The sequence below is a fragment of the Petromyzon marinus genome, chromosome 27 (assembly GCF_048934315.1).
Source record: "Petromyzon marinus isolate PM22_M1 ecotype Great Lakes invasive population chromosome 27, UKy_Petmar_22M1.pri1.0, whole genome shotgun sequence".
Classification (NCBI taxonomy): Eukaryota; Metazoa; Chordata; class Hyperoartia; order Petromyzontiformes; family Petromyzontidae; genus Petromyzon; species Petromyzon marinus.
In genome coordinates, this window is record NC_133693.1 from 14,487,408 (window position 1) to 14,501,202 (window position 13,795).

At 50.8% G+C, this 13,795-nt stretch overlaps 1 long non-coding RNA gene across 1 annotated transcript; it reads right to left on the reverse strand.

Moving 5' to 3' along the window:
• Positions 1–615: 615 nt before the first annotated feature.
• LOC142929248 (uncharacterized) lies at positions 616–13,422 on the reverse strand. Its single transcript, XR_012945472.1, has 3 exons — positions 13,195–13,422; positions 11,755–12,149; positions 616–1,207 (listed from the first exon to the last, which is right to left on the reverse strand). It is a non-coding gene; the product is annotated as an uncharacterized LOC142929248 (long non-coding RNA).
• Between the last annotated feature and the right edge of the window lie 373 nt (positions 13,423–13,795).

Genomic DNA, 13,795 nt, shown 5'->3' on the forward strand with positions numbered 1-13,795 from the left:
TCTCCATCCCCTCCCTCTTTTTGGTTGGGAAGCGATCTTAATCTATTATTTTAATCCAGATTTTGGGTTAATTAATTCCTAAAAAATGTTTAACATAAAACTTTCGTGACTGCAGGAATTCATATTCTTGATTCTTTCGGTAAAGTCACGTACTTTTTTTAATAATATAAAAAAAACCCACGACGTTTCGATTGCAACACAAGCGGTCTTCATCATGCTTTTATAGGTGTTATCTTGGTTTGTATTGATGGTGGTTGCCCATCCAAGCACTTGAGGTTCAACCATGCTTTTCTTCCAAGATCTGAGATGATTGGATGCATTTCGGTTTATTTGGTCAAAGGTGGTGTATGGACATCTGTGTAAGAGCTTCGTAGCTCATTACATTACTCAATTATAAATGAAGATCCTGGTTGTGTGTGTCATTATACCTGTATGTTCTGCAATAACCTCACGCAGTCGTTAAAATGCTTTCCTGTGTCCCTCTGCCGCCATTTGCCCGTGGCCCACGCAGTTCATTGACAGGAATTGGCAACTGGAATCTCTGCAGGCAGAGATTCAGTGGTATCAACGTGTAGTGGCAGAGCTGCACGCTGAGCTGGCACCCTACCGCGATAACGAGCAGAGTGAACACTCGGAGCAGCAGCGTCTGCAGAGCGAGGTGGAGGTGAGTGCACAGCACTCGCGCATCGCACACACACACACGTATATAATTTGCGTTTAACGTAAATAATAGATTCATGCACACACGATTCAGTGTATTATGATAATGATGAGCTGGTCTAACCATCACGTTAAGCCGTCATGGTCCCCGTTTGCAAATACAGATTATCTATCTATAGACAATTTCATTATTGCTGGACACAGTGATAACGATGAGAATGATTTAGCACCTTTCTGTACACCGGGGCATCTCAGAGCGCTTTACATCACATCTCATCTCAACACGTGTGAAAGGGCACCCCCAAAGACAGATGTCCCTGTGGGCACAAGGTGACTCAGCACCTGGTGTGCAATTGGCATTTGTCTGCCAAGTACTGAGTTGTGTGTAGTGTCTAATGGGTCAGTATGTCCACAGCTTGTCACGGTTGAGGAGGAAGAGTAGCCTCATGCAGAAGCTGCACGTGGCACGGCAGGCATGAAGGAAGCTGTGGAACAACTCGAGGAGCTGCTTGGCCTCGTCTGGCAACCCTGGTCAGCTGGTTCAGAACTGGAGGAGGAGAAACAGCTGTTGTGAATCCCTGCAACAGCCGTCCCTGTGAGCTGCCCCTCACTACAGAGAGCTCCATGGAGAGCATGGCGATGATCACACCCACTCACCCACCCACCCAATCACCCACCGACCCACTCACCCTGTAACTCACTTACTCACCCTCATAACTTACCCAATCATTTACCCAGTCATCCACCCATCCACTCAATGACCCACTCACTCATCCACCCATCCACTCACTAACTCACTCACCAACCCACTCATCCACCAACCCCACACCCACTCACCCACTTATTAACACAGGCATTCATTCACTAACTCAACCACTAACTCACCCACCCACCAACTCACCCACAAACTCACTAACCAACCCAACCACCCACTCATTCACTTAACAAACCACCTACTCACTCAAGAACCAACCCACTCACCACCCACTCACCTACTACCAACGCAACCTCTCACTCACTCACCCACCCATTCACTCACTGACGTATCCACTCAATAACTCACTCATCCCAACCACTCCTTCACGCACCCACCAACCGATTAACCACCCACTCACTCACCCACTCACCCTCTCACTTGCCAACACACTCACCCAATCAATCACCCACCCATCCACTCACTCACTAACCTACCCACGCACCGTTTCACCCACTCACTCACCCATCAACTCACTCAACAACCCATCCACTCACTCAAAAACCCACCCATGAACTCAACCATCCACCGAGCCACCAGCACAGACTCACCCAGTCACCGACTCCATCACCCACAGACTAACAGACAAATTAACTCAAACACCCACTAACTCACCCACTGAATCACCAATCCACTCAACCACTCACTCAATCTCTAACCCATCCACTCACTCGTGCACTCACCCACCCACTCACCAATCCACTCACTAACTCACCCACTCACTCATTCATTCACCCCACTCAATCAACAACCCATCCACTCTGTCTCACTATTGCATCTTCACTATCGCATCCACTAAGTCGCCTGTCACTAACGAACCCACGCACGTAGTCACCCAGTGAACAACCCACCCACTCACCCATTACCCAGGCTACCACTCCACTACTCCCCCACCCACCTAGTCACTCCTGACCCACCCACAAACCCACTCACCTACCCGCCAACCCACTCACCTACCCGCCAACCCACTCACCTACCCGCCAACCCGCTCACCTACCCCCCAACCCACTCACCTACCCCCCAACCCACTCCCTGCCAACCCACTAACCCACCCGCCAACCCCCTCACCCACCCGCCAACCCACTCCCCTTCCCGCCAACCCACTAACCCATCCACAAACCCACTCACACACCCACCAACCAATTCACCCACCCAATAACCCACCCAACTACTCACTCACATACCCACCCACTCATTCAGCCACACTCACGCATAAACTCACCGACTCAACCTCCCACACTCACCCACCCATCCATTCTGCCAGTGGGGGGGGAGGGGGGGGGGGTGTGATGGCACGTGGCCCCCCCAATGATCCGACCAAAATCCCTAATTTCGATCGGATCATTGGGGTTTATTAGTAATAAATCGGCATTTTGCGACCCCTACTGCCACTGTGTAGCATATTATTACGTGCCAGGAACTCTATGAGATGATAGGATAATAGTCTGAGTCCATAATTGGCAATAAGTAACGGCAAAGCAGTTATAAGTGACTCACAGAATTGTGCGAAGTTGCGCATAGTACACAACTTCCCTCAAGGCATTCACCTTTAGTGAGCGCGATGCCGATCACACAACACGTTCGAATCCGACCCTCGATCGATGGCTGCGCCATCGCTGGACACGCGTCGAATAAAAAGCAAGGGACAAGTTCTTACTTACTAACAACTCCTATGATTTTTCATTGCTGGAGGGGTTTCCCCCCTACCTGAAAATCCTGGCTCTGCCATTGCACCCGCCCAATCACAAACCCATCCTGTCATCCAACCACACCCACAAATCACTCACTCATTCACTCACCCCTCCGCTCACCCACTCAATCTCTAACCCACCCACTAGCTTACCCACTTACTCAATCTCTAACCTGCCCGCCCACCCACAAACTCACCCATCCTGACGCACTCATCAAGCAACCCACTCAATCTTGTACCCACGAGCTCACTCACCCACCCACCCACTCACCCACCCACACACTTATGCACAGACTCACTCACCCACCCACTCACTCACCCACCCACTCATTCAGTTACACACCAACACATTAACTCATCCACTCAACATACCACACTCACACACTCATTCAACAATCCATCCATCCTCTCATTCAGCCACTGACTCACCCATTCACTCACACCCTCAACCTCCCACACTCATCCACTCACCCACCCTCCCACTAAGTCAACCACATACACCTACTCACCACCCACTCACCCATTACCCATGCAACAACTCACCCGCTTGCCCACCCACTCACTCATCCACCCATCCACTCACTCACTCGGTCAACCACCCATTCACTCACCCAGCCATTCCATCCATTCACTAACCCACGAACTGACCGACCCCTTCACTCACCAAACCCCTCACTCACCCAAACCCTCACTCATCCACACACTCACCCACTCAACCCCCCACATTCACCCACCCACTCACCAACCCACCCTCTCATCCAGCTATTCAATTACCCATCCCCACTCACTCCTTCAACATTGCACACTCATCCAATCACCCACCCACTAACTCAAACACCCTCACACTTACCAATGCACTCACCCACTCACTCACTCATCCATCCACTCAATCACCCACGCACCACATCACTGACCCAACCCATCAACTCATGAACCCACCCATTATTCAGAAACTCACCCAGGCACTGACCTACTCACCCACGACGCACTACACACGTAACTACTCACCCATTCTCCCACCAACTGACTCAATTTCTCACCCACCCACCCGCTTGACTCACTTACTCAATCACTCTCCCACTCACTCACCCAGTCATCCACCCATCCAGTCACTCACTCAGCCACACAACTCACTCACTTAATGACTCACCCACCCACTAGCGCTCCTACTAACTCATTCACCCACCCCTCACTCACCTAACCACTCACTCCCTTCAAGCTCCCACACTGCTCGCATTAGCCACCGACTTAATCAACCACAAATATCCACACACTCACCCGTCCACTCACCCACTCAATCACACAACCACCCACTCCGTCACACAACCACCCACTCAATCTCTAACCCACCCACTCACTCACCAACCCCCACACCCACCTACTCATCCACCCACGTATTAACAGGCATTCGTTCACTCTCTCACCCACGAACTCACCTTCTCACCCACCCACAAAGTCACGAACCAACCCAACCACCCACTCACTCACTCAACATCCCATCCACTCACTCAACAATCCACTCACTCAAATACCTACCCACGCACTCACAAACTCACCGTATCATCCAACCACTAACTCACCCATCCCCTCACCCACTCATGCACTAACTCACTATCGCATCCACTAACTCTCCTGCCACGAACTCATCCACCCACATACTCACCCAGTCACTCACCCACTACTGAGGCTACAACTCCACTACACCCACTCACTCACTCGCCCACCCACCAACCCACTCACCTATTCGCCAACCCACTCACCTACCCGCCAACCCACTCATCTACCCGCCAACCCACTCACTTATCCGTCAACCCACTCACCTATCCGCCAACCCACTCACCTACCCGGCAACCCACTCATCTACCTGCCAACCCACTCACCTACCAGCCAAACCACTCACCTACCAGCCAACCCACTCACCTACCAGCAAACCCACTCACCTACCCGCCAACCCACTCAGCAACCACTCGCGCATAAACTCACTCACTGAACCTCCCACATTCACCCACCCACTAACCAACCCACCCTCTCATCCAACCATTGAATCACCCATCGACTCATCCCTTCAACCTCGCACAGTCATCCAATCACCCACCCACTAACTCAAACACCCATTCACTCACCCATCCCTCCACTCACCTACTCAATCACATAACCACCAACTCAATCTCTAACCCAAACACTCACCAACTCACCCATCTTCTTATTCACTCAATCTTGTACCCATTAACTCTAATCACTCACCCACATTCCCATTCACTAACTCACTCACCAACACTCACACACCAACTCAGCCAGCCACGACCCACTACCCACGTAACCACTCACCCACCCAAGCATTAAATCACCCATCCACTCACCTTTTCAACCTCCCACTCATCCAATCACCCACCCACTAACTCAAACACAAACATCCATTCACTCACCCACCCACCTGCTCACTCACCCACGCACCAAACCACCCATGCACCAAACCACCCACCCACCCAATCACTCACCCACACACCTTTTCACCCAGCCACCCTCTCAAACCCGTACCCACTAACACACCCACTGACCTACCCTCACCCACCCACTCATGAACTCACCCATCCAATTATTAACCCACCCACTAACCCACTAACTCACCCACTAATTCACCAACCCGACCACTCACCAACACGGCCTAAATATAAATTATGTTTGTTTTACCAGGCAAGGCCCACTGAGATATATGGATTGTTTTCAGAAGCAACTTCGCCACAAATGATAGCTCAACAGAGTGGCTTATCACGTATACATTTATAGCAGCCAACTCCTCTAAATGCATGTTTCTAAATGTGGAATCGAACCCACAACATCCTGTATACCCGGCGAGGTAGTTAACATCTTGCCACCATGACACTCCATTCTCTGACTCTCCCACCCACGAAACCACACACTCAAACACCGACCCACTAACTCAACCATCCATTAATTCAACCACCGAGCCTTGCACACACTCACTCACCCAGCCACGCACTCGCCAAGCCACGCACTCAATCTCTAATCCACACTCACTCACCAAGCCTCTCACCTACTACCCATCGAACGTCGCACCCACTCATCCACGCACCCACCCACAAAACCGCCCATCTACACACCAAATAAAAATGTAGCTTTTTTTTTACTTTACTAGGTAAGGCCCATGCTATATACATCTTTTTCAGAAACAAGCAGAGTACAAATGATTGCTCAATGGAATGGCTTTTCACATAGAACGTTATAGCAGTCAAAGTCTATAAATGCATGTTTCTAAATGTGGAGGGGCAACCTGGAGTACCCAGAGAAAATTCCATGCAACCACGGGGGAGAACGTGCAAACTCTAGATATACAGGCGAGGTTCATAAAATTTTGCCACCTTGACATTCCACTCTTTAACTCAACCACCCACCCAAACACCCACCCACCCACACACAAACCACTTGTAGAGTAAAATGGGGACGTGACGTCATGTGTGCCGTCTAGTGCGATGACGTCACGGAACGTGGCATCATGCGCGCTGGGCGGCTCGATGACGTCATGTCTCCTCTAGTATTTAAGGGGGACCCCGTGACGAAAGCGGGATCACTGTGGGAACGGGTAGAGTGAGAAGGGTGGAGAGGGAACCAGGGGTAGAGAGGGATCGACGAAGAGTCAGGAGTGAAGCCGGTGGTAGCCGTAGGAGGTGCTGCTCTTCCCGGTCGGTGGGGTTGGCAAGTTCCCCCATCCGACTCGAGGGAGAGAGACCGGAGCTAGCCGGGCTGGACCAGGACTTAGTGTAGGACCCCTAACCCCTGGGAAGTTGTCACACCCTTTGTGTTATTGTAATATACTTAATAAACCTTTGGCGAAAGCCCTTACCCTCAAGCCGTCTCCGAGTCGTCGTCGGGAACTCAACACACTAACCAAATCAATCTCTAACTGACTGACTCACCCACACACCCACAAACTAATTCACCAACCCACTTACCAGCCCACCCACTCCCTAACTCAACAACCCACTCACTCAACAATCCACTCACCCACCAGGTCACCTATTCACTCCCTCACACACCCACCCATCCACCAACTCAATGTCTAACTCACACACTCACCCACCCAACCAATCACAAACTCACCCAGCCACTCACCCTGCCACAAAATCAATCTCTAACCCACGCACTCAACATTCCACCTACTCACTAATCCAAACTGACTAAATTCAACTATTTTTTAAGTTACCAGGTAAGACCCACAGAGCTATATAAAATATTTTTCCAAAGTAACCTGGCCACAAATGAGAGCTTCACTAAGTGGCCTATCACACAGTAATGTATAGCAGCCAAATCCGATAAATGAATGTTTCTAAATGTGGAGTCGAAATCCACGTGACCATAGAGCACATGCAAACCCCAAATATACAAGCATCAGGGTTGGGATGGAACCTACGAACTCCAAAATACCAGGCGACGTAGCTAACATCTCGCCACAGTGGCGTACAATTCTCGAACTCACCCACTCAACTACTAAAGCCACCCACCAACCCACTCACAAACCCACTCACCCTGCCATGCACTCAATTTCTAATCAACGCACTCACGCACACACCCACTCACTCACTCAACCACTCATCCACGCACCAACCTACACATGCACTCACTAACTCACTCACCCACCCACCCAACCTACCCACCCACTCACCCCACCCACTCACTCAGTGACCAACTCACGATCCAACCCACCCACTCACACTGTGACTCACTCAATCTCCCAACAACTCACCCAGCCCCTCACCTACTTACTTAACCACCCATTCACTCACCGACCAACGCACTCACCGCCCACTCACCCAACTGTAAACTATAATTTAACTATTTTAATTTTACCAGGAAAGGCCCACGGAGCTATATAGATTTTTTTCATAAGCGACGCGGCCACAAATGACTGCTCAAATAAGTCAGTGAGTGCGTGTGTAGGTGGGTGCGTGGATGAGTGGTTGAGCGAGTGAGTGGGTGTGTGCATGAGTGCGTTGATTAAAAATTGAGTGCATGGTAGGGTGAGCGGGTTTGTGAGTGGGTTGGTGGGTGGCTTTAGTAGTTGAGTGGGTGAGTTCCAGAACAGCCAAAACCTCGAAATGCATGTTTCTAAATATGGAGAGAAAACCCGGAGGACTCGGAGAAAAATCCATGCAACCACAAGAACATGCACACTCCAAATATACAGGCGTCATAATCGAGATCGAACCCACAACCTCCTGTACAAAAGGCGAGGTAGTTAATATGTCACCACCATGGCGCTCCACTTTCTTGACTCAGTCACCCACTCACCCACCCATTCAGCCACCTACCCACTCAGAAACACCCACCCACTCAAAAACCCGCACGTTGCCACCAACTCAACCACTTACCGACACATCCACTTACACACCCACCCATCCACCCACTCAATCTCTAACTCGCACACTCACCAGTCCACCCGCTCACGCAGCTACTTACCTACTCACCCACTCACCCTGCCACCCACTCACCCTGCCGCCCACTCAACCTCTAACCGACCTACCGACCCAACCAGCCACCCACCCCCTAAACTAAACTACTTTTTATTTCACCAGGTACGGCTCATTGAGCTATATAGACCCTTTTCAGAATCGGCCTGGCTACAAATGATAGATAAACTAAGTGGCTTATCACATACATTTATTGCAGCCAAATCCTCAAAAGGCATGTTGATTCTAAATGCAGCGGAAAGGACCCGGAGCAAAATCCACATGACCAGGGGGAGAACATGCAAACTCCAAATATACAGGTGGCAGGATCGCAATCGAATCCACAACCTCATGTATACTAGGCGAGGTAGTGAACATTTCACCACCGTAGCGCCCCACTCTTTGACTCACCCAATCACTCACAAGCTCACTTACCCACTCAACCTCCCACATTAACTTACCCACCCAGCAGTCACTCACCCATTCACTCACTCACCTACTTTCTGACCCCATTCAGTCAACAACTCACCGACCCACCCAACCACTCACTTAGTTAACCACTTGCTCACCCACCCACTCACCCTATGACCCACTTAATCTCTAAATCACTCACTCACTAAACTACACACTCACCCACCAACATACTAACTCAAACACTCACCAACGAACTCACTCACCCAACCACGAACTGACCCACTCACTCACCCACAAACTCGCGAACCAAAAACACACATACCCAACCCATCACTCACCCAACCCCTCACTCACCGACTTACTCAATCATCCATCCAGACACTCACCCACTGACCGACCCACCAACTCATTAACTCACCCAGGACTCACTCACTCTGCCACCCATTCAATTTCTAACCCACCCACACACCTACTCCCTCAGCCACTCACCTCTTCACACACTCACCCACTACCCACGTAATTATTCACCCACCCACTAACTCAACCACCCACTAACGCAACCACTGACCCACTCAAACTCATCCACTCAAAAAGCCACCCACTAAAATATCTAAACCACACTCATGCAACCACCCACCCACTCACCCTCACACTTACCAATGCACTTTCCCACTCACTCACCCATCAACTCACTAACCCACCCATTAATTCAGGAACTCACCGAGCCACTGACCTACTCACCCAAGACGCACTACCCACGGAACCACCCACCCACCAACTGACTCAATTTCTCACCCACTCACTCACCCACCCACTAGTGCTCCCACTAACTAATTAATTCATCTACTCACTCACCCACCCCTCACTCACCTAACCATTCACTGCTTCAAGCTCCCATACTGACCAAATCACCCACCGACTAAATCACCCACAAATATCCACTCACTCACCACCCACTCACCCACTACTCACACAACCACTCACCAACTCATTCACTTGCTCACCCACGCATTCACTCACCCCACTCACTCACCAACCATCCACTCACTCACCCACTCACTGAACCACCCCTTCACTTACCCACCCCCTCCATACTTAACCGCAATAACTCACCCACTCAACCTCTCACATCCATCCACTCACTCACCAACCCAACCTTCCACGGTCATCCAATCTCGTACTCACTAACTCAATCACTCACCAACGCACTCACCGTCTCACTCATCCATTCCCTCATCCATCCACTCACTCACCCATTCACCAAATCAATCACGCACAAATTAACTCACCAATTCAACCAGCCACTGAGCTACTCACCCACGAGCCACGTAACCACTCACCCACCCTCCCTCCCACTGAATCTCTAACCTACCCACTCACACATCAACTAACCCACCCATCATCATCTCACTAACCCACCCATCATCTCACCCACTCACCCAGCCACCCACTCAATCTCGCACCCACCAATTCAATCACTCACCCCCCATCCAAGCATTCAATCACCCATTCACTCACCATTTAAATCTCCCACTCATCAAATTACCCTCCCACTCATCCAATCACCCACCCACTCATCCAATCACCCACCCACTAACTCAAACATAAACATCTATTAACTCACCCAATCCTCCGCTCACCTACTCAATCACATAACCACCAACTCAATATCTAACTCAAACACTCACCAACGAACTCTCAACCTCCCACACTCATGCACTCACCCACCTAACCAGTAACTCAACCACACAAATTCACTAATTCACCCCTTTGCTCAGCCAATCAATCACACAACCACCCACTCAATCTATAACCCATCCACTCACTCAACGACCCATCTTCTCACCCACTCAGCCAACCACCCACTCAACCACACACTAACTGATCAATCCACTCATTCACCCACCCACCAACTCACCCAACCCCTCACTCATGCAACCCCTCACCTCCACCCACCCAACCTCCCACTCTCACCCTACTACTCAATCACCCACTCAATTTACAAACTCAATCACCGACTCCATCACCCATCCACCCATACTGACCCACCCCCTAACTCACCCGCACACCCACTCACCCACCCAATAATTCACCCACTCAACTCACCCACCCCTTCACTCATTCACACACCCACTTAACTTCCCACGCTCACCCACCCATACAACCATTAAATTACACATCCACTCACCCCCTCAACCTCCCACAATCATCCACTCACCCACCCACTAACTCATCCACACACACACTCACTAAACCATAAACACTCATTCACCTACCCCTCTGTTCAGCCATTCAATCACACGATGATTGATTAAATCACTAACCCGCCCACTCGCTCCCCCACTCACTCCCTCACCCACTTATGCACTCCCCAACCCACTCATCCTCTCACTTACCCACCAATGCACGCACTCACTGACTCACCGAGCCATTTACACAATTAACAATGCACTTACCAAATCACCCACGCATCCACTCACCCACTCAAACTCCCCCACCCACTCACCATCCGTCTCACTCACCCACTCGACCCCCCTCACTCACCCACTCGACCTCCCACACTCACCCACCTACTCACCAACCCACTCTCTCATCCAACCATTCATTCACCCCCTCAACCTCCCACATTCACCCACTCGGCCACCTACCAACTAACTCAACCACATACACCCGCTCACTCAACATTACCCACTCACCCTCTACCCACGCAATCAATCAATGCCTCCTTCACTCACCCAACCTGTCGCTCACCCAACCCCTCAGCCACCTACCTCCGTCTCAAGCCTCGTGCAGTCCAAGCTCCAGGAGGGCCTCTTCCTCCTCGAACCCGCCGAGGTTGGGTACCGTGTACGTGCCCTCGTGGCCACGCACGCTCACGCGCACACGGGGTCGCGCGTTTGTTCTCGCCACGCGAACCTCGGCCGTTATCTCCCACCCGAGTCCCCGTCCACTGGGGCCCCATTAGGGTCCCCGTCGGGGGGAACAATGAGGTGTCCATCCGCTGTGTCTCCTCCCCTCTCGACCCCGCTAGGACCCCCTGCGCCGCTCACGATATCCCCCCAGGAGGACCCTGTCCCTCCTGTTTCCATCTCGCGGGGTCGCCTCTCCGCACTCCCGCGCTTCAGCAGGCTCAGTGCTTGCACCACCATGCGGCGATCCTCTAAACCTGCGGAGGTGGACGAGGGTGGGGGGGATCATCATCGTCAGCAGCAAATGCAGCATCATTATTATTATAAGCAGCTACAGCAAGTCGCAGCATCATAATCATCATCTGAATTACCACCACCAGCAGGAGCACTATCATCACCATCTTCAACTTGCCAAGCCATCATCATTACATCATCACCAGATTAATAGATCTCTACCATCACCATGCGTAAAGACATTAGCATTATATTCACTATCTCCTGCATATGCTAATCTCAACATAATTATCGTTAACATTATACCCAACATCATATCGATCAACGCACCGGTGTAAATTGTTCTAGTTGTATTCAATACAAATCAGTTAATATTTGCATCACTCGAACGTGCCACACCACTGCTCCACTCCCCACTGCCCTTCTCCATCCTCCCCCTTGCTCCTTGGCCCCTTACCATCTGCCAACTGCCCCCTTGCTGCCCGGGCTCGTGGGTACCCCCAGAGGATTTGTATTCAGCTGTAATATCGAGGCTAGAATACATTTCCGCGTGATAAGCCACTTAGTTGAGTTATCATTTGTGATAGCCAGGTCGCTTCAGAGAAACATCTATGTAGCTCAGTGAGCTTTACCGGGTAAAATACAAAATTGTTTAGTCTTTTTGTCTGATGGTAAGGTACCACGCAAACCACCACCATCATGACTGCTATCAGGCTCCGTAGAGCAGGGTGCGTGTTTGTTGTCATCGTCTACAAGAGCTACACGTGGCAAACCGGGGGTGCTGTCGCATGGCTCGGCGATTGCGCATTTGCAGAATTAATCTGGCAAGGGTCACATGATCAGAAAAGGGGCAGTCCAGCAACATGAACCCTTGCACTGTGCCGCTCCCCACACCTGAAACCAACCAGCGTGGTGAAGTATGGTCAAATACACCGCAACGATCCGCTAGGTTGTGGCGGTCCCCATACAGCAGCGGAATCGTGAAAGGGCCATAGCGTGGTCGCACATCCATCGTCCCACGTGATACCACCTGCGGGGCACGCCTCGCAACGCTCAGGTGAGCGTTACCTGCACTCGCTTCCTGCCGGATAGCTTCAACCACCTGCCAGCCATCGTATCCCGAGGGGAGGTCGGGTCGCTTCATTTGCTCGTCGCTCCACAATTGGAAGTTCCTGGCAAAGGTGCGCGAGGTGGATGAGCTGGAGTCCTGTCTGTGAGCGTGTGGGTTTAGCACGCTGCGCTACAATGAATCCGGCGACCCGAGCTCGATTCCCGCTTACAGCCACCATCACCAGTACGTCCTGGATCTCGAGAGGTCGGTTCAGCCTTAAATTAGTATCTGGTACGATGTGTACACATCGCAACTCGGGAGAAAAAGGCAGCTGAGGGTGGTCCCAGCCACCCACACAGAACATGTGTGAAACCCAGAGATTATGCGTGAAAAACGTGCAGATCATTAGAAAAACAGGCAAATATCTTGCGTGATATCAAAATGGATCATGCGTAAAACACATACCGATCATACGCAAGAAACACACACTCAGGCAATGTATGAAAACACACTCATATGCTGCTGTAGGATACGTTGGTTCAGCAGATGTACAGGGTGATGGATTACAATGTTAAGTTTTTTTAAAATGGCGATGAAGAATATTGTCCATTCATTTGC